Here is a 26,848-nt window from a genome sequence, read left to right on the forward strand (position 1 = left end):
TGACTTATCCAAGGGGAAAAACTTTCTGTTCTATTAATCCCTAGAAGCTGATCAAAGATCAAGTCAGAGACCAGTCTATTATAGTTTTAATCCTCATAAACTCTAAATCACTTTACTCCATTTCATAGCCATGGACATCATCTGTAGAGCTATCCAGTTATCTCCAAATGCATGTTTCCAGTGCTGAGGTGGAATAGGTGAGAAAAAAATGTGAATTACTCATAAAGACAATAAAAACTCTGAATCCAAGCACACACATATCATAGCAATATTCAAAATACAGATTATGTGCATGCTAAATTGCATCAGTTATGTCCGACTTTGTAACCCTATGAATTGTACTCGCCCCACTCCAGGCTCTTCTGTCAATGGGATTCTTTAGGCCAGAATGCTGGCGTGGATTGCCATGTCCTCCTCCAAGGGTATCTGTCCAACCCAGGGATTGAACAAGAGTTCTTGGTCTCCTGCATTGGCAGGCAGGTTCTTTACCACTAGTGCCACCTGGGAAGCCCACAGATTACATGCTGTAGTAAAATCTTGAAAACGTAAAAGAGAGACATCAGAACAGATTCGACATCAATTTACATCAGTGACTGGAGTAGCTATTAATGAAGCTATTAATGAAGATGGGAGAGAGACTAGAATTTAAAAGGGGGAAAGGATGATTTTAAAGACAGAAAACACACAAGTAAGAATGATTTTATTCAGGCTTTTGAAATAGGAAGAACACCCCAACCCTGAGTACCAGAGTGTTTCTGATGGGTGATGTTGCATTAGAACTTTGTAGGGAAGGACAGACATGTTACAAGTGAGATGATTTACATTTGGGATGATTGTAATCAAAGGAAGTCTAGGTCAGTTAGCTGGACAGGAAACGTTTTTCTCTGTGTCTAGCAAGTTTCAGAGGGACCCACAGTTGTAATCTCAGCTATTCATTCATGAGACAAAGAATGGGAAGTTGGAGGGTCTGGGTCTGGTCTTGTCAGCACATTCAGGCAGAAAGGGGAAAATCTGTGTCTGGGCTTGTCCTGGGTAAACAAAAGAGTCATGTGCAAATCTTATGAAGTCATGAGAAAGAGTGGACCGTGGATTTTATCAAAGTCACGGAGAGGAGGCTGTTTGTGGTAAGCCATTGCCCAGAACACAATAAGGTGGGTGCACTTCTCAATGATGGTTAATTTGTGGGAGCACAGGGCTTAGGCAGTTTCACCATTGTCAATGGCAAGCAGATTCAGAGCAGAGGCATCAATGGACACATAGTGAGATGTGCGTGTGCATTAGTCACTTGGTTGTGTCCAACTCTTTGCAACCCCAAGGACTATAGTCCTCTAGATTCTTCTCTCCATGGAATTCTCCAGGCAAGAATATTGGAGTGGGTTGCCATTTCCTTCTCCAAAGGGTCTTCCCAACCCAGGGATCAAACCTGGGTCTCCTGCATTGTCGGCAGATGCTTTACCATCTGAGCCATCAGGGAAACCCCATAGTGAGATGTGCTGTGACCCAAAGGAAGATCAATTCAAATAGGTCTGAAGGCAACAAGCCACTCTGGGAGGGAAAAGGTTTTCCATAGAAAGTACCCAGGAAAAAGGGACCTACTGAAGATGATGTAGGTGGAGTCCCTAGAAAAAGACCAGTCCACTGAACTCAGGTTGCTGCAAAACATCACTTTTAAATCACAACTGCAGGTTTGCAGATGAAGCTTAAGAATGGGCAGAGTGTCTCTCAAGGCCAACATGAATAGTGGGTCCAAATCAACTTCAGGTAGAATAAACCTGCACAAATCTGACTATTGGGTTAAAGCAATTGTAGTTAAATCTAGCCATGGATACTTGTATAGAGTTTGAATCCAGAGTTCCTCTAGGTATCTTTGCAAGAGCTTTTGCACCCTGCTGGTAGCTCGTTATGGAAGAGGAACACAGGGTAAAGATCACGGTCCCAAATCAGTTTATTTACTGAAAAACCCTTAATGCCTCATGGATAGTTTGTGTTTTTTTGGTATGTTTTTGCCCCAAGTGTCTCAGAAAAAATGGCAAGACATTCATTTGATTGTAGTTTTGTGCATGGTCTAATTTTTCCCATTTAAAAATCCCAACAATAAAATTGCCAATGGGTAAAGTACAGTAACAGGATTAAGTGGAATCTCAGGATAATCTCAGCAAATCAGATTAACAATGCATAAAATTTCTCCTGTACCTAATCTTCTACTGACATTGCTATATTATAAGCAGCTAAGCTGCTAGGCTTGAATTTCATCCCCCTCCCCAATTTTAACTTTATTAGAAGTGCTAAAAATGAAGCAAAAGGCTAAAACTTGTTCCAAGAAGAGAAAAAAGAAGAAATATTGCAGGAAAAAAAATCACTAGAAAGTGAAGACGTGATCATAGAAAACAGGTCAGGTGAGGAATGCTAAATTCCTAATCAGACTCAGCTCAGGCATACAAATAGCCATGATTATAGACCTCCCAAATGACACTAGTGGTAAAGAACCCGCCTCCCAATGCAGGACACGTAAGACACAGGTTTGATCCCTGGGTCAAGAAGATCCCCTGAAATAGGAAATGGCAACCCACACCAGTGTTCTTTCCGAGAGAATTCCCATGGACAGAGGAGCCTGGCGGACTACAGTTCATGAGGTTGCAGAGTCGGACATGACAGAGTGACTAACACTTTCACTTTCATAGCAAAGATGAGCTCTATCTAAAGAAGTCTAAAATTTGTCTGAAGAAACTAAAAAATGTTCGAAAGTTCGATTCCTAATCTTTGTCAGTCATATTTCTTTGCTCTTGATTTTGTGGTTATTCCAGAAGTTAGAACTGCTATAGAATTTACACTTCTGTTCCTCATAAGCTTTATGGCTTTTTGTAAAATACACAAAGACTTTTCTCCTGTTTTATAAGATCTACAGTAAAGTGTAGTACCTTCATACCTCCTCATCTTATTATTTACCAAATGTCTGGTCATATTGTAGGATGCACTTCTTTGTCCTCTTGTGAGAAGTGGAGCCACATAACTAGTTGTGGCCAATGAACTCTGAGCAGCAGTGACCTGTATAATTTCTCAGCTGGAGTATTTAATTTCCCATATAAGACCTTCAAGTTTGCTTTCCCTCATTAGAGTGACCAGCAATATTGCTGTTAGTGGATGTTTCATTAGGCTGGAGTCTTAAAGTGAAAAAAATATGAAGCAGAGATGCGGCTGACCTGGAATTACTATAGTGAGAACAAGAAATTCATTTTTAATGAGCTATGGAAGTTTTGGCTTCTTGTTGCCTGAATGTTTGTTACTATAGTATAACCTAACCTATCATGACTGATACAATTACATTTGCATGTGAAGTATGATCTGATTCTTGATACATTGTTGTTTAGGTGCTATGTCTTGTCAAACTCTTTGCAACCCCAGGGACTAAAGCCCCTCGGGCTCCTCTGTCCATGAGATTCCCCGGGCAAGAATACTGGAATGGGTTGCTATTTCCTTCTCCAGGCGATCTTCCCAATCCAGAGATAGAACTCAAATCTCCTGCATCTCCTGCATTGCAGATGGACTCTTTACCCACTAAGCCACCTGGGAAGCCCAAGAGCATGGGCCCAACTGAATTATAGGTTCCAACCAGAAATCAGAAAGAACCGCAAACAGGGCTTTCTTCAGTGATTCACAGTCTGCAATGAGAAATAAAAATCAGAGCCTTTAATGCAGAGTTGGATGTCTTGTTAAGCAAATCAACACTTAAAGAATGGGAAAAAGAAAAGAAAAAAGAATAGTTTCTATTTGATCATTGGCAGTGTTGTAGCAGGTTTATTCAATTTTTGTAGCACAATAAAGATATATTATGGAAACTGGGTAAAAAGAAAGAGGCAGCTGTTTAATTGTAATAATTGAATGAATAATTACATGGCAGCTCTTTGGCAGATGATTTACAGTGAAATGAATTTCGGTACTAATTATTTTCAGTAGCTAACTCTTGAATATAAAAATCTGCTCAGTGATGAAGATCCAAATATGAGTAATATGAACTCCCTGGCATGAATGGAAACTGACAACTGAATAGTAGGGGAGAAGAAATGGACATGAAGCAGAAATAATAAGTGCTCTAAGAGTTGCACACTCCAAGCTGTGACAGGCTTGGGAATTCTAAAAAGGGGTAAATGATCTAGTAGCTATGGCTGCTAAGCCATTCCCTAGTTAGTACTAGCCTGGAGAGGCAGCTGCTTGAATAGAAAACTGAGTATCAGAGAGTAGGTGGTAGTAAGAAACCACCGAAGGAGTGGGCAGAGCAACTTATTAACTTGATAAAAAGCCAGCATGACTTTGAGGAAACTGGCTTTCTTGCCATCCAATCTAAAATCTAGCAGCTCTGTTTCAACTCCAATTACTTCACTACTTCCACACTTTGGTGTATCAGTTTGTGGTTTAGGATTTGGCAAGACTGTGCACAGGAGAAGCAAACCAACAAACGGTCCGAGTGAAAGCAGACTCATTGCCTGTGTGTATAACACAGATTTAAGGCACAGTGTAAAAATAATCACAGGGAAACAATGGTAAATATGTAATCAAAAACATGTTGGAATGAACCATAACAAAAGAAATTTAAAAAAAAACAGGGAAAAATATCTGAAACAATATCTCAAAGACTGCCTTCTTAGACTATAGCATGCTCTTCCTTGGCTACACAAAACCAATATTTTCTCTCCTCAGCAATGTTTTCTGTCCATGTAACAGGATCATACCCACTCTTCGTTGAACCGTTTACACTGAGGTAACACTGGCTTACTTACTGTTAGATGTTTAAGGCTGTTGGAAGGAGATAGCCACATATAACTCTTCAAAAAATTACTCCTTCAATGTTAAAATTTGATTTTTCAAAAGCAGGCTGTCAAAATATTTAAGAGGATGGCAATTAAAGTATGTTGTGTATAGAACACATCAAGGGTGACACCAACTCCATCCATATCTACTGGATGGAAGCAAGATGTGCTTTTCTGAGAGTTTATAGTAGGCAAAAAAAAAAAAAAAAAAGAGGCATTTTTATTTTAACCAGATGTGAAAGAATTAAACCCAATATTTTCAAGTATTTTTTAGTGCCATATGATGTCATCTGATTTTAAATTTTGAGGGATAGTGGATATTTTCGAATTGTGAAGCCACTTTCCATGTATGTACTTAAAGTCTTATATTTGATAAATTACTGTAAACAAATTACCACACCGGCAGAACATACTTTCGGCTGTTTATGTAAGACAGTGGAGAGAGAAATTTAGTTTCTCAATCGGAAATGGAATCAAAAGCATGTGAAATGTCTTCTGCTGGCCTTCAAGGCAGTCCTTGTTTCAGAGACTACCTACTTCTCATCCAAAGAGGTCCAGGGCAGGGAGGGCTGGGTGTGTCCTCCGAATAGAACAAGGGCCTCTTCCCTGCAGTGCCAACACAGCAGCCCCCGGACTTCGTAGGCACTACACTAGTCATCCAGGCAACCACAGTTTTTAAACAACCATGCCCTTCCTTTTTTACTGGTAATATGTTTTCAATGACCGCCTTACACATGCCATACATCCCACCGCCACTAACCCAGATGGGGCCAAATTTCCCAGGATCGCTGCGCCACTCTTGTCCTCCGGAGTTGGCAAGGGAACCAGGCGGCCCCTAAGCAGACAGACAAGGGAACTCGCTTCCTCACACTTTTCTCTGGAGCAGCATCAGACAAGCGGCCACACCCAGGAGCAGGAAAGTGGCCCTCAAAGGCTTTGCTGAGTGAGCTTCTCTGAGCCATCTCTCCCGGGTGGGGAAAGAGACTTCTTAAAAACCATTTACAGCTTTCCAAAGGGCAAGAGCGAGACGATCGCGAGCCAAGGTTCGCATCAGTGCTTCCACTCCTCCAGACTTCACTTCGGAAATAAGGAAGGAAGGAGTCCGTCACCCAGGGCGGACTGACGGATGCCTTATCCAGCAGCCCCCGCCCCCTCCCAATTAAGACAGAGCCGCTGAGGGTAAAGTTAGTATTACTAAAGGGCCGTCGGTGTATTAAACGCTGTTGAATTAGAAACACCATCAGTTCAGACCAAAGTCTCCATCCACCACCCACACTGCAGCACGGAACATTCCGGGCAGAGACCCCTCAGCCTGCCTGCCTTGGCGAAGTCCTCGAGGGTGGGCGAGACCGGGGGAGGACTGGGGCTGAGCACTGTGCCAAGGCAAAAGTCCTCCGCCAAGGGGCTCCCGAAGCAGGGCAGTTTCCCAGGACCGTGCCCACGTTCCGTCACCCCCTCCCCGAGTGTCTGCCCGGCCGAGGCTGGAACCCTGGAATGGGCTGGGACCAATGAGATGGCAGCGGCTGACGCCGGGATCGCGGCGAGGGGCGCTTCATCCCCCGGGGTGGGGGGCGGAGGAGAAAGGGGGCACGAAGTGGGAGGGGAGGAGGCCGGCGGCAGCCAGCTGAGCAGCAGAGACACAGAGGTGCGAGACCAAAGGTAAAGCGGGAAAGAGCAGGTTGGCGGCCGAGCAGGCGGCGCGGCCGGGGCTGGGGGCCGCCGCGGGGAGGGCGGGGAGGGTCGCCGTCACTCAGGCCGAGCCGGGCTCGCGGGCCGGGGGGCGGGCGCCCGGCGGCGGCGGGAGGGCGCGGCGGCCCGGGCCGTGGAGACCGCGCCCCCGCCCGGTGGTGCGCCGCGCCCGGCGCTCCGCGTCCCTCGGCGCCAGCTCCGCGCCCGCCGCCCCGGGGCTGCCTCCTCCCGCCGCCGCGCGCCCGCTGGGGGTCCGGGGGGAGAGGCGCTGGAGGCCCGGCCGCATTGTGACGTAGCGGGGCCGCGGCAGCGCCTCCGCCGCCCGCCGGCTCGCGCGGTTCCTGCTCCCGCCGCCGCCGTCCGTCTGTCCGTCCGTCCGTCCGCATTTCGGAGCAGTCGCAGCGCCGGGCGCCCGGGGTGAGTCCAGGTCCCGGGGTGGACGCCGCGGGGAGGCGGGGGTGGGGCGCGACGGCTCCAGCGACTGAGCCTTTCCAAGTTTGCACCGGGCGACCCGGGCGGGGGTCCCCGCGCCCCGCCGCGAGCCCCGGGGGGGCCCCCTTTGTGCGGCGAGTCCCGGCGGCTCGAGTGGCGGCGGTGCCTCTGCAGAAGGGGTTTGGGGAGGTCTCTATAGTAACGTTGGCGGCGCCTGCCAAGCGGCTTCTCGTCTTGAGGGAGGGCGGAGGAGCCCCCAACTCAGCTTCCAAACGATCGCCCTTTTCCTTTGCCGGTTTCGTGTGGTTATTATTCTCCCTGCCACCTGGGATGGTGTGGGAGGCAGGGATGGGCAGTGCCGGGCTGCTAAGAACTGAGGTAACCAGGGACAAAGTAATAGTAATAGAAACAGTACCAACAAAATAATAGTAATCGCAAAGGAGGGACGCCTAGGGTTGCCGTGGCCCAAGGGGAGCCCCTCGCTCTTGGGCACCGCGGCCCCCTGGCTGACCGGTCCTCTAGGGCTGCGACCACCACCCTCGGGCGCTGTCCTGAGTCCCCCGTTCGTCCGGGTCAATTGTTGCTAGGAGTGTTTCCCTCCTGGCCTCCTTTTGTGGTGATGTCTCTCATCTGCAGGTGGTAAGCGAGGTGACTGGTAATTTGGCTATTGTCAAATGCCACGTTTTGTTTATTTCATTTTTAAGAAAGGAAAAGAGGGAAAATTATGAGCCACTACTGGCAACCATACAGTTTCCACAGGAAATACTAGCATTCTTTGAGGAACACGCTACTGCTTGCGGGGAAGAAAGTCTTTAGGAAACAAAAAGGCAACAGCATTGTTGCTCATTTTCAATGGACCGCTAGGAGAGGGGAAACGTGGTGTTTTTTCCTGTGGGAACAGGCTTGCCTTGGGAAAGTTAATTAAGGAAGCTTACTGTCGGTGGCCCGTTTTTCACTTGCTGGTGGCTGGACCCCACTCCTCCTGGCTATTACTGACAAGTGTCCATCAAAGAGCTGCGAGGAAGGGAGAACCGCTGCAGGACAGTCTCACCACACACCATGTGCTGTGGAGCCCAGCCAGGGTGCAGTGTGCAAAATGAAATAAGGGCTGTCTGGGGAGGCTTATGAGGATTGCATGTGTGCAGAGTGTGTCAGTTCTCCAAGGTGTCACTCTAAACACATCATTTTCAAGCATGGCTTTCCCTGCTAAATCTGCAAAGAGGCAAAAACCTATTTCTCTTATTGTGGAGCAGACGTCCCAGTTGGGAATGGGTTGAAATCTGTGTTTCGTTTGTATATATTGAAATTTTCAAAGGCAGAGAGGATAAGGTTTAGGAAAGCAGTATGCTAATGGGTTCACATCTAGAGAATGTCTGTTGGGTATTTCTGATGCATCTCAATGTTAAATTACGTTCAGCCTGGCTGGAGTCTAGGGAGACACCTTCAGGTGTCCTTTATTTGAAAAGGTGTGACATTTTGTCCCCATTGCAGAAGTCTCTCTGGAAGGCAGTATTAACTGAAGATTACCCAAATGTGTAGGAGTTTCCGGTCTAGACACAGAAAGAAGATGGTGCTTCTCTTAAGGATATTTGGACATCTCAGTTAAAAATAAATTATAAATAAATAATACAGTTTTGAGCATAAACTTCATTTTATTTAGAGCAAGCATTTCATGAGGAAAAGTCCAATATGATAGATTTGAAATGATGCGGCAGTTATTGATTTGACATTTACTACTGTGTATGGATATCCAAAAGGAAGGGACTAAGGCAAATGGATTTCTCTGTCTACTGTGTTGCTCTGCTACTTTCAACTAGTTCTTGTGCAGGTGTACAGTGGAAATTCAGAACAGAGGCCAAGAAATTTCTGTGCACTCTTGTCTTGGAGGGAATTGCAGCAGTATTTTACTGCTCCTAAGAGGAGGAAAACCCACATAAACATCTAATACAAACAAATGATCTTTGATATTATCAGAGAAAGGCTAGAGTCATTTTTCTTGCCAGATTGAAGGCATTTCTTGTCAAAAGAGGAAATCTCCCAAGGAGCAGGTGCATCATTATAAGAAACACAAGGGAATTCTTCTTTTAAATGCAAAATCTAATTGAATAGCAACAAGAGAATCAAGTGATACTCTTAGAACAGAAGGTTTGTTTTTGGCAGTCTGTCAGATTAGGGGTGCAAACCACATAGGAGAAATAGGTATCTTGGGAGAAAAATAATTTCCTGGTGAAAATCAAATATTTGCTTCTGTGAAACTTTTACCTTTACATGCTTGTTTCCTTATGCTTCTTAGATTGGTGTGCAGATTCTGCTTGCAAGAATTAATTTTCTGGAAATGATTCAATGAAGTGGTTACTAATATGTATCCTATGCATGATATTATGCCTGTAGATAACTGGATTTTATATTTTATAATTTATATAGCTTATCAGCTCCTTTTTTAAGCTTTTAAAATTATTGATCAAAATACGTGTTGAAATTATTAATGTTAATTGATATGATTGACAGCTGGGTCCTGGAAAAGTGCTGATTGATTACTAAATAGACATTGTATATACACTTTGTACATACATGGGGTATAAAAATATAAAATGCAGAGTCTCTTCACAAAGAACTTACAAGGGGAAAAATAGGATACATGAAAAATTAAGTAATGATACAAAACATGAAAGAAGATATTTTATGATTAATTGCCCAAGACAGTGAGCAGTAATTGAAAAGGAATTCCCATGAGAAAGTAACCAAGTCAGCTTAGATGTTTTCTCAGTTATCCATTGCTGTGTAACAAATCATCCCCAAATCATTGCTTAAAATGACTGTATTGCTTGCAATTGTGTGGTTGGTAGTTCAAGTTGGGTTCAGCAAGGTGGTTCTTCTGCTGCTCTTGGCTGAGTTCCTCTGTTATGTTCAGTCACCTGGTAGTTTGGATGATCTAGGATGGTCTCATTTGTGTCTGATAGTTATTAGGTCAGGTTAACAAGTAACTGTGGCATGTGCCTCCCATTCTCCAGCTGACTAGCCTGGGCCTCTTTATGTGACAGACAAGCAGTATTCCAAGAGCAGCAAAAGAACAAACCCCAGTTTAAGGTGATTTTTAAGTCTCTGCTTGCATTATATTTGCTATACCTTCCCCTCAGCCAAATCAAATCACAGGGTCTCCCCAAATTCAGGAGGGTATTGAAAGACTCCACTTGCTGTCAGCGGGAGCTGCAAAAATTTGTGGCTATTTTTTTTCAATCTAGTATGTGTATGAAAATACTTGTTCCAGCCAATGTTTTTGTGCTGAGGGATAGTGTACTGTAAGCTAGTGTACTTGGAGACAGCCCAGAATTGAAGTTAGGGAATTGCCCTATAAATCATTGTCCTGTAATCTTTGTTCTGTAAACCACAGAAAGAAAAGGAATAACAATGATAATAAAATTTTAGCTATATCCTATTCTAGTGGTGTGACGATGGTTTGGAGACAGTAGGCTGGTAGCAAAGTCAGCAATCCATTGTTGAAGGGTGAGGAAGGCTCTGACAAAGGGGGAGGCAGAGAAGATGGAAAGGAAGGAATCCATCTGTGCATTTGGGCTAAGTCGCTCAGTCGTGTCCTGTCCAGCTGTTTGTGATCCTATGGACTGTAGCTGGCCAGGCTCCTCTCTTCATGGGATTCTCTAGGCAAGAATACTGGAGTGGATTGCCATGCCCTCCTCCAGGGGATCTTCCCAACCCAGGGATCAAATCTGTATCTCTTCCATCTTCTGCATTGGCAGGTGGGTTCTTTACTACTAGTGCCACCTGGGAAGCAGGGATCGATCTGGGAGATCCCATATTTTGGGTTAGGTGACTGATTATACAAGAGTCAGAATCATTATGAGATTTAAAAAAGCTTAAGTGACTGAAAGAATGATTGTGCTGTTGTGAGAAATAGAGAAATCAATAAGTGATTTATTTGGGGGGAGGTGAAAAATTCAGTGCCAGGAAGATTGATTAAAAGAGATAAATGAACGTGAGACTGCTTTATAAGCTGCAGAGTATACTATGAATGTAACTATTGCTTAGAGTTTAAATCACAGTGGACTGTATACAGTTATGTTTCTCTAGTTGTAAAGCAATAGAAAACAAATGCAACCTGGAGGATATCCTGAGAGTCAAAGGCCAGTCAGAACCACTCTCAGGATAGAAACGGAACTCCTCTGGGGAGCTGGGGAGTGGAAACTGAAGGTCTTGTTCCTGAGGCATACAGCTGGCTGTCAGCCCTTGGAAGGCTCTGCCCTTGCACTTAGCAAAGCAGGAAGAACTCCTTTGGCCTAGTTTGAGTGGCAGGCACACTGCTGAGCTAGAAGCGTTCACTGATAGCCCTGCTCAGATAGCACATAATGGGGGAGTAGGTGGGTGCTTCCTCAAAGGACTTGGGAGCTTTGCTGTCAGAATTGAGAATGGACACAGGGTAGCAGAACCAACAAATCCCTGCCGGAGATGAACACTTGATGATTTCTTTGGGCCTGGCTACCGGGAGGAGAGGAAATGGGAACCTTTTCCAGTATTCTTGCCTACAAATCCCATGGACAGAGGAGCCTGGTGGGCTGCTGTCCATAGGGTCGCACAGAGTCAGACATGACTGAAGCGACTAGCAGCAGTAGCACCTACCGGGAAGTGGGCAGGGTAGGAGCTGACACTTTAGGCACATGTACATAGAGATGCCAGTGCATTCGCGACACTTAACACCCATGCTGGTGGCAGGAGAGAGCCAGCACAGTGTAGGCTCCTCTGTAAACATCAGTGGATGTCTTATTAGAGGGTAGAGGAATGCACAACACGTGCTTTTCTGCCTTTCACCTGAGGGTTCAGTGGAGGTGCTGCTTCGCCAGCCTTGTTTTATAGGTGGCCTGTCTGAAATTCAGGTGGCCTCCCTACCATAGAGTGCAGCTGTCAGGCTGGCCTGAAACATCTGGCCTCACTCATATCCCGCAGTTTGGCTCAGCAGCACACACAGCTGTGCTTTATGGAAGAGCCTGGGATGGACCAGCTCAAACCCGAGCCCACACTTTTTTATATCCCAGAAGATATTCTATAAACATTAGTTTAGTGAGTGAATGTGCCTTTATCTGCCACAGTAACATTTTCTAAAACAGTCTGGTCTGGATTTCCATTATTCACAGAATTGGCTATAAAGTCCCTAAATAGATTGAAATGTTTTAAGGTATCGGTGGTGGTGGTTTAGTTGTTCAGTCATGCCTGACTCTTTGCCACTCCATGGACTGTAGCCTGCCAGGCTCCTCTGTCCATGGGATTTCCCAGGCAAGAATACTGGAATGGGTTTCCATTTCCTTCTCTGGGATTTTCATTATTCAGAGAAGAATTGGCTATCAAGTCCCCTAAGTGCCTTTTATAGATTGAAATTTTTAAGGTACTAGTGTCACAGAAATACAGGTTTTTATAATCCCAGTTACAAAAATAGACCCTGGGTTTTTTTTTGAAACACAATTGTCTTTACTTTTTGTATCTGTCAGGACTCTTGGCAGCAAGTCACAGAAACCCAGTGTTCAAGTAGGAAGGGACATATCCTGGTTCCTGTGTTGGAAAAGTTCTGCTGCTGCTGCTAAGTCACTTCAGTCGTGTCCGACTCTGTGTGACCCCATAGACAGAAGCCCACTAGGCTCCCCCGTCCTTGGGATTCTCCAGGCAAGAACACTGGAGTGGGTTGCCATTTCCTTCTCCAATGTGTGAAAGTGAAAAGTGAAAGTGAAGTCACTCAGTCGAGTCTGACCCTTAGCGACCCCACAGACTGCAGCCTACAGGGAGGACCAAATTCTGATTTTCTCTCTTTTCATGGTGGTAAAATGTTCATCAGCAGCTTTAGACTTAATCCCTGTGGGAAAAGAGAATAATTCAGGATTAACTCTACTTAGACCACTTTGATCAAATGCTCATGCCCGAACCAGTTTTTTTGGCCAGAGATTGGGAATATGCTCCTTGGCTCCGCCTTGACGATGAGCCCAGTCGTGTCCTGGGGCCTTCAGGAGCAGGAGGGAGTCTATGTGAGGGGTGACTGGGTGCCAGGGAAGGTGCATGGGAGGGGGCATGGGGAGGTTTATGGGGGGAGGGTGGTCAGCAAAGCCCTCCTAAACCCCGTGACCTGAGAGCTGGAAACAGGTAGGTTTTAAAGAGAAAATACTGAAAAGAGAGTGGAGGCTGTGCAAACAAAGGCAGCAGATACCTATTGTTCCATCTGTTTTCCCTGGAGGACATAGTATATCTTGCTAAGCTACCAAGCCGTAACCTGGAGATAGCCCTGGTCTGACCATCTTCCTTTCCACCTCCACCTAATCAATCACCAAGGTCTCCAGATCCATCTCTCAGTCTTACTCTTTTTCCCTACGTCAGTTTAGATCAGTGATCCCCTACTTTTTTGGCACCAGGGACCAGTTTTGTGGAAGACAGTTTTTCCAAGGACTAGGGTCAGGGTGAGGGGTGGTTGGTTTCAGGATGATTCAAGCACATAGCAATTATTGTGTGCTTTATTTCTACTATTATTACATCAGCTCCACCTCAGATCGTCAGGCATTAAATCCTGGAGGCTGGGAACCCCTGGTTTAGATCCTAACTGTTTTTTACTCCTTCACTTCTCACAAGTCACCTCTGAAATGCTGCTCCCAGTCTCTCCCTGCCAAGCTGTTCTCCTCACCACTACCTGAGAGTTCCTTCTAAAGAACAAAGAGTTAAAATTGAACCACATGTCCATGGCCAAATAGTACAAACTTCCAGCAGTAAAATAAATGTCATGGGGCTATAATATACAGCCTGGTGACTATAGTTAATAGTACTATGTTGCATAGTTGAAAGTTGCTAAGAAAGTAGGTTTTAAAAATTTATCACAAGGAAAAATGTTGTAAGCTTGTGTGACAGATTTTAACTAGACTTCTTGTGATTATCATTTCATAATATGTACAAATATCAAATCGTCATATTGTGCATCTGAGACTATTGTAATGTTATATGTCAGCTGTCTCTCAATTTAAAAAAAAAAGAACCATTCGAAATTTCATAGCTCTGGGGAAGAAGCCCAAGCTCTTGACCATGAATTTGGGGGTTCCCGATGATGTGTGTCCTGCCTCCTATTGGACACAGAGGATGGATGGGAGGAGGGTGCGCAGTGACTTCTAGCTGCCCGCGCACTCCCCATGCTGTGATGACCTCTCTAGCGTTCAAGGTCACCAAGCGTCCATTTTCTCTCTCATTTTCATGCTTTTGCATCTGTTGTGGTCTCTGTGGAGTATTGCTCTTCTTTCTTGACCTAGTGAAAAGCTGCTTCTCCTTCCTGACACAACTCAAGTGTTACTCTTTTGAGAAACCTTTGCTGGTCCAAGGCCCTGCCTTGGACTTGACCCTGTGGGACAGCACTGGGTATACTTTCTGTCTGTGCCGTTGCTCTGAACGTCTCGAGCAAGGCATTGCCCTTCCTCGTCTTTGTATATTCCTGAGCTTCGTAACAGTGCCTCTCATAGGGATATTTTTGTAAATGAATGAATGAGATATGTGTACTGAGTTGTTAACATTCAGGTTTTTAAGGTGATTTTAAATAGATTTATTCTATTTCCTTTAACCTCATTCTCACATTTGCTTCTCGGAACAGTGGACATGAAGACAGGTTACTTTTGAAAATGCTGCTCAGACACTTCTCCATCAGTTCTCCCAACTGCTTGTTTCCTACTTGGTCACTAAAAGCTACCTTAGAAAAGAGCTGGAAAAATGCAAGTGGCCCAAAGTGAATATCAAGGCTAGAATCTATGGCTCAGAGATCAGATGAGGAATAATTTTTCTTCCTACCATAAAGAAGGCATTAATTAATATCTGAGGTGCTTACTCTGTGTTGGGTACTTACCAGCTCAGATGCATTCCAGTTATTCTTAGTGAATCCTCACAGAGGCTCCAGGAAGGAGGTACTACATTATCATCCTCTCTCTCCATCTGAGAAAACTAACATGTAAAGAGTTGAAGCAGCTTGCTTGCCATTAAGCTCTCCCTTCCTGGGGACTGAAGAGCTGCCAGACCCTCAGCTGGGCCATTGAGGAATAGACCCCATCTCTGATTGGGCTCTTCTGAGTCATCTGTTATGATGCTTTCATTGTTTTTCTAAAATGAAGTGACCACTTCCTAAGAGTAAAACCTTCCAGCTGCCTCCCTTGGCCATCCGTTATGTCAGAAACACTATGGGAAAAGGTGTGTTTAAAGAGGTAAGGACACCAGTTCTATAGGTAGTTGAAATCAAGATGAATGTGTACCTTAGAAATTCCCATCATGTTTTTGTGATTCTGCTGTGGCCAGACAATACAGGCCTCTTACAGAGATTGTCCTGTTGTGTGTAATGCACAGGTCTCTTGAACAGGCATCAAAGAGGCTTCATTCTGAGAACCACACTGAAACATATACTAAGGATACACAAAATAAGGTAAAGATTTTGGAAGCCACAGAATGTTTCTTAACCTGTTTTGAGTCTGAGAGTCTTTTTGAGGCTATGATGAAAGTGATAGATCCTTTCCTTAGAGAAAAAAAGATGTACACATACACCCACATACACACACTGTGTATCTGATTTCAAGAGTTTCCATCTGTGGATTTCCCGGGGCTCCATACACTCCAGGTTAAAAACCTGCTTAAAAGCGGTAATCTGGAAGAATGGTAATAGCCATTGTTGAGTGTTCACCAGGTATCACATGCAACCATTTATCGTGCTCACCATGTGCCAGTCCTTTTTGAAAAGCACATCATAGCCAACCAACCCCAAAGACGTGCATGATGAGCCCTGTTTTAAGCTGTCCTGAGTGAAGTTCAGAGAAGGAACTTATTTTTACCCAGCTGCCAAGTGGTGAGAGTGGAGCTGAACCCTGATCTGCATCCCTGCCCGTTCCTGCAGCCTCTACGCCTGTTCCTCTTACTGTGTGAAGCATGAAACCCGGCTAGGGAGACTCCCAGCCTCTGTCAGTCCTGATGGCCCTCAGCCTCTCTGTTGAAAGCCGGTCTAGTGGCTGCTTCTGCCACGGGAGCCTCCTGTAATGCTGGAGCAGATGAAGGCTGGAAAGGGGGACACGTAAGCAGAGTGGTTTCCTCTCAGGCCCCCTCTGCAGGTGAGAAGGCAGAGGGACCAGACGACAAGCCGCAGATGGAATGAAGACAGGCTGACTGGTCGGTCTGGTCCCAGTAGAGCATGGCTCCCTCATTTATTGATGCTGTGACTGTTGTCCTTGTTTTGGCCTTCATGTAGTGGTGTGTCTGCTGCAGATGAATCCGATGATAAGTGCTCTTCCGGGAGCACACACACCATCAGCCTCTTCTCCTCTTTGCAGCCCTTCGTGAGCTCCCCTGTGTTTCCCCTTCTCTCATTCCATGGCTCCTTCTCCCCTCTTGTCTGCAACACCCCAAGACAGCCTCCTGGGTTTTCTCCCCAAGCGTCCGCTGGTGACCAGAACTGCCTGCTACAAGTGATAGAATCCATGGTTCATTTCAGATTTTCCAGTAGACGTGGTGAGAAAAGTAAAAGGAAACAGGTGAAATTAATGTTAATGTTTTACTTGGGCTTCCCTGGTGGCTCGGTGGTAAAGAATCCACCTGCCAGTGTAGGAGATGCAGGAGACTCAGGTTCGATCCCTGGGTCAGAACGATCCCTTGGAGGAGGAAATGGCAACCCTCTCCGGTACTCTTGCCTGGAAAGTCCCATGGACAGAGGAGCATGGAGGGCTACACAGTCCATGGGGTTGCAAAGAGTTGGACATGACTGAAGCTATTGAGAACGTACGCAGAGCACACATGCAATGTTCTACTTAACCCAGTATATCCAAAATATTAGCATTTCCCCATGTAACTGATATTTTTAAATAGCATTAATCAGATTCTTTGCATTCCCAAACTCTTTGAAATTTGGATGTATTTTATTTTAAAAATGTTAATTCTTATTGAAATATAGTTGATTTACAATGCTATGTTATTCTCAGGTGTATCATGAAGTAATTCACTTATGCATATATATATATTTTTTAACATTGTCTTCCATTATAGGTTATTACAAGATATTGAGTACAGTTGGGTGTACTTTTTTCTTAACTCAGACCAGCCACATTTGCCATGCTCACTCGCCACGTGTGGCTGGTGGCTCTCACTGCAGCCTGCAGGCTTGAGCTCTGAAGAGGCCTTCGGAGCCCCAAGGGCAGACTCAGCCCCCACCACCACCTCTGTCTCCCAGCACTTAGCTTGCATCTCTTCCGTCACCCCATAAGAGGTGTTGTACTCGATTGCCTGAGCTCTTGACCCTGGGCCCTTGAGAGCAGGCAACGTGTCGGTCATCTCTCTGTCCCTGGTGTAGAGTGCAGCGTCTCAGAGCCCACAGTTGGCATTTGTGACACTGAATGCATTAAAGGAGGGGGAGGTTGTATGTAATCTCAGGAACTGAAGAGACTGGTATATGAGGCTCACCTCCCAGCTCTGGCTCCTGCCTTTCAATCCCTGGTTCTTTCTGGTGCCCCAGAACCACACTGGAGTCAGACCAAATGGACAATCGAAAGGAACACTGTAGCCTAGAATTGTGCTGTAAGCTACACCTCCTCTAGTATTGAACCCTCGGGGAACTCATTGCAGTCTAGCATGTTAAATCGTAATGGTCTTATTTAACAGAAGGGGAAAAAAGCAGGACAGTCCAAATACCAAAACAAACCTCATCCACTGGACAAGCCTCCTTCTGAGACTGCAAAGAAGGCCAACCGACATCTAGAATATTAAATTCACAGAGAAGGGATAGGCTGCATCAGGGAGCTGTTGCAGTCATGATGATGAGCTTTCTCTATCCTTCCAGTGGTTTAAAAGTCATGACTATGCGCCCTGAGAGAATGGGAGATTTACAGCCCGAGTTAGTTTGCCTTTGCATGTACAGTGTTTAAATTTTGCAAGTGCTCCTAACCAACTAACATTCATGCACTTGCCTGTCTACTTTACCCAAATGATAAATGCTGTGTAAAATAATTCATTCAACCAAGTCTCAAAGGTTGGTGCTGCCACAATACCATGCAAAACCACATATTCACATAAAGTCAAAAGTTTGAAAATGGGAGAAAATATTTGTGTTTGATCTATTAAGTCATATAAGCATTTTAAGGACCTCTTGTCTCAGAACAGAGTATGTTACCTCAGAGCCTCTCAAAGGATGCATTGAAATAGAAAGTGGAATCGGGCCTAACCTCTGTCTTCCAGTTGATTCCCGTTTTCAACCTGGAAAGCTCATTGACCTGCTGGCGGTTTTTGTTTCTCAGAGTGCATACAGGGAAGAGTAAATCCTGCTGTCACACACTATGTAGGAGGAGGATGAATGAAGTCTAGAGAATGTTTTGAACAATTTCTCAAAAACAAATTTTATTTGGAACAGTTGGAGGGCAAAGTAGCTGCCAATATTTTTGCAGAGTAAAGTCTAAAGAACTAGAAACATCATAGCGTGCATCCTATTGTAGATAACCAAACACTAACCATGTTTAAGTAATTTGATGATCTCTTTTTAATAAATAAAGGATGGTTCAGGACAGACAAAGCTTTTCATCTGTTGGCTCGAGTTTTGGGAAGGCTGCTTTCATTTGCATCTCTTAAAAAGAACCCGTGGCTCTCTGTATCTGCAGTGTCCTTCATCCTACATGACGGCTCTGGTGTTGCTGTGTTGGTGTAATTGAAAACCTATAAAAGGCTGAGAGCTACTTTTAAATTGGCTCGGTGAATTTGGACTGGATTTGCCAAAGTGGTGAAAGGTTTAAAAGAATTTTCATAAATGAGGTCTCCAAGCTGTGTTTTAGCCATACAGTTCCAATGAACTCCAAGGCCCGTGAACTCGGAGAAAAGCGCCTCTGAGAAGGGCAGTCATATGAAGATGGAAATAAATGATTCATTTTTACTCCCTGAGTTCTGCAGACATAAGCACACTTAGCCACTGATCATCATAATTTAACAGTACTGTTGTGCACTAGAAATACAATTTAAAAGTCTAATCTTTAATTAAGTTGAGTACTCGCAGATTAACATGGTTACAAATCTTGGGCCCTGAATGTAGCACAGTGTTTACTCTTGTTGCTAGGAAATAACAGCTCTTCACAAGCTGAGATTGACTTGGTAAGAAGAGGGACATAAGCTTTTCCTACTAAGGGACTTGATCAGTTCTTTGTTTCTGTCTCATAATGTATGTGAATGCGTTTCATGCAGCAGAGGTCTTGCAGCTTTTGTTGGCCACAGAAAGCCCAGGTATGCGCAATAAAGCAAACATTTCAAGGATGTTTGATTTTGTTTGAAAGATCTTACCTAGAGCTCTTGGACAAAATAAGCTTCATCAAGTATTTGAGTTTTTAATGAAATGAATTTGTCCATTCATTAGAATTACCAAGGAAATAGATTGTCCTTTAATGTAGAATTATCACGAAGCTAATTAATGGCTTTGCATTCTTGCCGTTAGTGGGAAGCTGTCAAATTAGAATCAGCATTTAATCCAAGTTGATGGTTTTCCAAAATCATTAAAACTTGCATGTAGGAAATCAACTCTGCTATTCCTTTTTCCTTTTCCCTCTCTTTGGCAAACCTGACCGTGTGACACATTGTACAATAGTTTTTAAAAATGCAAAGCTAATGCTTGCACAGCATGAAAGGGGGTAACGATGCCAGTTCATTTGCCTTGTTCCTGAAAAAGACGAAAGATTTCTATGTGCTATTTCAGTCAAGATCAGGTGTGAAAGAATGGCCTCCCCAAGCTCAAAAGCAGAACTAAGAAAAAGTCCACAGGGACAAATTTCTGTTTGATCTGTTGGAGGCAGGCCCTTGTACACAGGGCTGATGTTTCAAAGCAGAGGCCCTTCCTAAAAGATGGAAGATAGCAGAACACTTGTTTGTGTTGAGGAACAGCTTTTGATTGACTTGTGCTTATTACAGGATTTTGTCCTAAATCCAAACTCAGAAGAATCTGGGGAGATTATATCTTTTGAGAAGGTTACTGCTGAGGGACAGGATCCTGACTACACAGCATATGTCGCTTCAGTTGTGTCCAACTCTTTGTGACCCCATGGACTGTAGCCTGCCAGGCTCCCCTGTCCATGGAATTCTCCAGGCAAGAATACTGGAGTGGTTGCCATTTCCTCCTTCAGGGGACCTGCCCGATCCAGCGATCAAACCTGTGTATCCTGCATTGCAGGCAGATTCTTTGCCACCTAAGAAGCCCTGCTCTTGGGGATTCAGTTCACTTCAGTCGCTCAGTCATGTCCGACTCTTTGTGACCCCATGAATCACAGCACGTCAGGCCTCCCAGTCTATCACCAACTCCCGGAGTTCACTCAAACTCATGTCCATCGAGTCGGTGATGCCATCCAGCCATCTCGTTCTCTGTCGTCCCCTTCTCCTCCCACCCCCAACCTTTCCCAGCATCAGAGTCTTTTCCAGTGAGTCAACTCTTCGCATGAGGTGGCCAAAGTATTGGAGTTTCAGCTTTAGCATCAGTCCTTCCAATGAACACCCAGGACCCATCTCCTTTAGAATGGACTGGTTGGATCTCCTTGCAGTCCAAGGGACTCTCAAGAGTCTTCTCCAACACCACCACACTTTAAATTTCCCTCTGAATAATTAAGGGCTTATTTCTGTTAGAAAACCACTTGTTGATTTTGGTAAAAATGTTTTCTCAGTCTGTGCAAGTACCTAGCACAGTTTCAGGTTCATACTTACGATTAATACATGCTGGCTGGATAAATGAGTCCTTCAGCATGTCTTGCAAGTATAAATGTATCAATTATAACACTGAAGGTTTTCTTCAGTGCAGTAAATAGAAATTGTAAACGCTTATCTTCTCAAAAGATATCATTGTGTAACCTGTGTAATTTATGTTCAGAGCCTCCCTCCAAAGCAGGATACCATCAAACACTTGGGCAAAATATTATGTGATGGAAGGTCTCACTGCTCAGCCACTAGTTGGAATGGGGAAGGAACTGTAAGTCCTAAGACCTGCTTTTATGGAACTTTTGATGCTAGAAGGGAATTTGGAAATTTGATAGTAGTAAGATGGAAAGGTGAGATAACAAAACTGGCACACAGGTTACAAGCTTCTAGAGGGTGTTGATTTTTTTTGGGTTATTCTCACTGTCACCCGAAACACCCAACAGCGTGCTTATAAATGGTGTGGGTTGGAGATGGTTCCTGAAGGCAGACTGCTACACTGGTTATGAGTCTCAGAGCATGGGCTGGCTTAGTCTCTTACTGTGTATGTGTGATCTGGGGCAGCTTACTGAACCTCTGGATATTTAATATGGTTTTATCTTTCACTGCCAGATATCTGCAGATTATTTCACTTATTCAAAGTAAGTTTGGGATGATTGGTATCAAATGGATTCTAATCCACTCTATTCCTTTCTCAGCCTACTCTGTGTGCTGAGATATTTGGACTGAATCAGCAGGCTTGTTTTCTGGTTTCTGATTGGGTTTGGTCAGTGAGAGGCATCAGCAGGAGATAAGTTCCTGGCACTTGAGCATCTCCCTAAGGCTACTTTCTGAATTCTGGTAATTATGCCCTCCTGCAGCTATTTCATACTGATAACTGCTCCCCTTTTGTCTTATTAGCTTAGAGTACTGCACCATCTCTTGTAGTTTCTTCAAACCCAGCCCCCACCTTTGCAAATGGTCTCTTTATTAAAATACCTACAAATTACATTTGTGGCACTCATTTCCTCATGGGAACCTGACACAAGTGGTTACCTATTTCAGAGGTCATTGTAAGAATGACATGGTTTAGGTAGAATTTAAAACAATAATCAACTCATAATAAGTTTTCAACAAGGTTAAATATGATTATCATCAGCAGTTGTTTTCTGTTACAAAATATTGGGTTTGTCATATTCATTGTGATTACCATGTTTTCAAGTGTTTAAAAGACAAGAAGAAAATAGCTATCATGTTGCAGATGTTAAAAGTGGAAAACGTGAAACAGAGAAGTTAAGAGCTAAGTCACTCAGTGCTTCCATTCTAGAACTGCAGAAGTGAATTGAAGATTTTTGTCCTTGTTTCTCTGTACAGGGTACAGAGTCGCAATAATGTCTGGAAAAGAAAGTTACAACTTAAAAGTATTTACTAACTTAAAACATAACCTACTTGGAGTAGGTGGGTATGCCACATGTAATACATTCTATTTGTGACCGCTGAATAATAATTGGGTTGAGTCATGGACACCTCAGCGTCTTCACCTTAATTACTGTAAGAGCTGGGGCTCAGCATTTTCACATTTACACCCTCTTGGTAGTGGGAAGATATGTGATCCTTAGCACTGAATTTCTTACAGACTCTCGAGGGTAGATCTATTTATTTATACTCACAGCTGAATAAAAGACCAGCATTATGATGCTTGTATAGTAGATTTTCTGCAAACACATTTTTCTTACTACCATCGAAGAGTTCTCGTTCTTAAGTCATATAAAATAGGCCACTCTGTGATAATTGGAGCCATCTCATCTTTAACTTATAGTACACTCGTTAAACTATTTGGCAAGAATGAAAACTAATGAATTCCCTGAAGGAGCAGTGATCAGTTTGAAAAACTAACATCCTACAATGTCTTTCCATTTGATAATGAATTTGTCATAGTTGTTGAAATTTTAGAACATGTGGGTGCATCTTTAATATCTTGGAAAAATGGTATACGTATTCACTAAGAAATTAGAAAAAAAGTGAGTTTCAGAAATGTCTCTCTCTTGTTTTTTTTTACAGTTAAGTAGAGTCAAGGGTGGGATAGCAATCTGAAAGGCCTTTTGATGTCAGTCCAAGTGAGGATTTATAGATTGTCCCTTCCATTCAAGGAGCTAAGTGGCAAAAACAGATATCTTGTTTTCAGAGAGGCTAATGCTTCTAGAAGGAAGGATTGTTGTTTGAACATTTGGATCTCTTTTTATTCTTTAACATTTTCTTCAAAGGCGCATCCAGGTAAGATTGATGTTGTCTTTCTTTATAAAGAATATGCTTTTTATATATTGGGCACTTAACAAATGGAAACTTTCTCAACTGTTTATTTATTGTCTTTAAGTTGTCCTTTCTGGAGGAGACATCATATCCAAGTGCCATAGCAATCTCCCACTTGACCCTCATGAAGCCTCCCATTGCTTCCTTCTGCCCATCTACTTCTGTTTAAATTTCCTCTCTTCCTATTTTTTTCATATTGAGTGAAATAACAGTGGCATAGTCACCAAGAGAAACTAGTAGTATATTCATTGTAGTTATTATTCTTAATGATAACACTGTTTTCAGCACATCAGTTGTGTCGACATGCATTCCAACAGTGTGGGAATAAAATAAAGTTCTTAGTAGATCGTACTAAGTGATCCTAAAAATATCACACCATACCCAAGAACCTTCCACGGCTGCTTGCCAAACAGATATAGGCATAGGTTTTTTAAGTTGAGTAATGGATGGTGTTTGCAGATGAAGGACATGTTGCTTTATGTAGTCATTTGTTAAAGTGAAGTGAAGTCGCTCAGTCATGTCCGACTCTGATCCCATGAACTGTAGCCCACCAGGCTCCTCAGTCCATGGAATTTTCCAGGCAAGAGTACTGGAGTGGGTTGCCATTTCCTGCTCCAGGGGATCTTCCCAACCCAGGGATTGAACCCGGGTCTTCCACACTGCAGGCAAACGCTTTACCATCTGAGCCACCAGGGAAGCCCAGTCATTTGGTAAACATACTTTAATACCTTTTGCTGTGTAGAGGCAGTCATTTCCTTCTCTGAACTTTCTGTCTAGTTGAGGAATAATTGGCTATCAATAGCAGAGGCATAGGCCGAGTGCTGTAGTAGGAGGGAGACAGGAGTAAGGAAGTCCACCTAGAATCTGGAGGAAGGTGGTCAGACTATCAAGGTTTCTCAGGAAAATTGACATTTGGTTCAAGAGTTTAAGGCCAAGTGGGAGATCACCAGACCGAAAACTTCAGGGAGAGTGTTAGGGTCTAACAGACTTGAGAAATTATAAGTATTTTGATGTGACTTCACAGTAAGATATATGGTGTGGGGTGGCAGGTGATAACGTTAGCTGGAGCCAAATCTTTATCTGTTTCACAGTATGGAAGAAGGGAGCCTATCTTTTTCAATGAGTGATATTAACAAATGACCCTACACAGACTCTTGTGTCATCCATGCTCCAGGTTCATACTATCATCTGTGTTGGTGACTTCCAAATTTTTATCTCTGGCCCTGGGCTACAGATTCCCTTTGTCCTCTGCTTACCTACATTTTGATGTTTCATCGGCTGTCACAAAATCTCCACTCCCACAGTCAACCCATCACCCTTCCCTCAGGACCTTGGCTCCGTTCTGATTCTTAGTTTAGACAATGGTCCCAATTTTCAAGGTAGTCATCCATGACACTCTCTTCTCTGGAACCCTCAGTTTCTCCTGACATCCACTCAATAAGTTTCCTTATTTATTCAGTTACTCTCAACATTATTGTCTCTTTTCCATGCCTAGTTCCAGTATCTTTATTTAGGTTGCTGTCATCTTTATCTTTGGTTACCCCTGAAACCTCTTAACCCAGCTCCATCTCCCTTTCTGTTCAGTTATCTCATGATTACCAGGTTGATCTTTCTAATTACTGTATAAATGACAGCTAGTAAAATTTTTAGCAGGTCCTCATTGCCTGTGGATAAAATCCAAAACGTCAGCACAACATACAAATCCATAGGATTTTGGCTCTGCCTGCTTGTCCAGCCTCCTGGGGCCCATGACCAATCCCCTACCCTTCTCCAGACTTTTTCAGTGACATGGAGCTCCTGTAATTTCCAGTCTATTAGTCTCCTGGGCATTTTCCTGTTCCTGTTCCCAGCCTTCTTACCCTGTCTGCTTATCCCTTTGCACCACTGCCTCCATCCAGGTCACGGTGAGGTGTTTCTACAAGTATGTGGTGATAGGTTGTTTATTTTCCTCCACTAGAGTTCAGGCTCCTCAGCGTCGGGCACCATGTCTCGTTCATGTCTGCCATATTCCCAGCACTCGTGTCTAGCTCATAGTTACAGCAAAATAATAGTGTTGACAAAGCACTCACTCTGGGCCAAGCGCGGTGCTAATTTGTTTACATATATTCTCTTTTAAGGGAAAAAACAAAATCAAGCTATGATTCAGAAAAGGAATGTGGAAGAAAAGTAAAGACTGGGGAAGAGATTTGTTGCAGGGAGTTCAGTAAAGACAGTATTTTATCAAAACAAGTGAGAATTTAAAAGATATATATACTAGGGTAGGGCCCTCCCAGGTGGCGCTAGTGGTAAAGAACCTGCTTGCCAATGCCGGAGATGTAAGAGATGAGGGTTCAGTCCCTAGGTCGGGAAGATTCCCTGGAGGAGGGCCTGACAGGCCACTCCAGTTTTCTTGCCTGGAGAATCCCCGTGGACAGAGGAGACTGGCGGGCTACAGTCCATGGGGTCGCACAGAGTTGGACATGACTGAAGTGACTTAGCATACATGCACATACAAGGGTAGAAGCAGTAGAAATCAAGTGGAAAGAATTCTTCATAAGATAGTATGAAAACCCAAAGAAAACTTTCTGGCCAACCCAATGTTATAGTGATTCCTCGAGGTCTTGAACGGATGGCTGGCAAGGTGACTGAAGGGAAGAATAGAGAACCCCGCATGTGCTCCATACATAGAACCTGCTGTGAAACTTACTTTGTTTAACTTACAAGTCTGATAACTTTGGTGCAACAACTTCATTAGGATGAGAGGAACTGTCTAGGTGCAGAAATAAGCTGTGAGGCAACAGCCTGAGAGGAAACAAAGGTAAAAGCAGACATGTCCTGAGAGAGTAATTGTGATGGCTCTTAAAAGAGATATTTAAAATTAAATGTACGCATACAATTATTAAATTAAGTCCAAAATTGCTCAGGTGTGGAACTATGTTACGTAATTCAGAATTCTTTCAGGGTCAAAAATTGAAGGTTCCAGCAGTCATTGTAAGCTGAAGGATTGTCAGTTGGGTTGTTGTTGAGTCACCCAGTCATACCCAACTCTTTGTGACCCCGTGGACTGCAGCACACCAGGCTTCCCTGTCCTTCACCATCTCCCAGAGTTTGCTCTGACTCGTGGGAGTAATGGTTTAGGACCCTGGAATCAGAGTGCCTGGTTTGAGTTCTTGCTCAGTCATTTACCAGCTATAGGACCTGGAAGAAATGACTTTACCTCCAAAGTGGAGGTACTTTCTTTGTTGGGGTGTTTTAATGATTCAGTGAATAAAGGAAAGCATGTGCTCCTGGAGCGGCGTGGCTGTAGCAGGCAAATCAGTGAAGTGTGGGCTCAGCTCCATGTAGACCTGCACGACTTAGTAAAGGTGGGAAAGGGAGCAGTGACTGTGTTCGCACTTAAACTCATGTATTTCAATGGGCTTTCATCATGTTTGGTAGATGTGTTAACATGGGTGAAGTGTTGCCTTGTTTCATATTTAAAATGACAATTTTGTTTCATAAGATACACTTCAAGGGACTTTTCTTTTGCTACGCTACAGCCTAAGTGCCCTTAGTTTCCCCCCATAATTTGAACAATGAAAGTGGTCAGTAATCATTTAAGGCACACAGTGTATTAAAATATGATACCTGGTTAAGTCCTTATGGTGGGAATTTGCGAGTTCATTGGTGTTCATTAAGTAGTCCCTTTTACTATTCATTATTTTAGCTAATTAAATATCTTAATAGAAAAAAATCCTTGAAATATGCTATTTTCCAAATGTTTCCTAAGATATAATTCGTATATATTTCAAGATAAAAATATTGTGTCCTAAAGGAGAATTGCCCAGAAATAAATACATATATTGATTTAATGACTAACTGATAGTGAACACAGAATTAACCTTTAGGATGACTTAATAAGTGTCTTCTAAATGTCTGCTTTTTATCTTCGTCTTTCTCAGTTTCTTTGATTG

The 26,848-nt window shown here is 43.7% G+C and overlaps 1 protein-coding gene across 3 annotated transcripts in view; it reads left to right on the forward strand.

Annotated features, from left to right (window-relative positions):
• Positions 1-6,711: 6,711 nt before the first annotated feature.
• The window catches only part of SNCAIP (synuclein alpha interacting protein), a 164,733-nt gene continuing 144,596 nt past the window's right edge, over positions 6,712-26,848 (forward strand). For all 3 annotated transcript variants that reach the window (XM_088838795.1, XM_055430038.2, XM_055430040.2), the window contains exon 1: positions 6,712-6,911. The gene's annotated coding sequence lies outside the window, so the exon portion shown is untranslated. The remainder of the gene's footprint in view (positions 6,912-26,848) is intronic.

The sequence above is a fragment of the Moschus berezovskii genome, chromosome 8, assembly GCF_049115385.1.
Source record: "Moschus berezovskii isolate FMDL1 chromosome 8, NW_MosBer_1.0, whole genome shotgun sequence".
NCBI lineage: Eukaryota > Metazoa > Chordata > Mammalia > Artiodactyla > Moschidae > Moschus > Moschus berezovskii.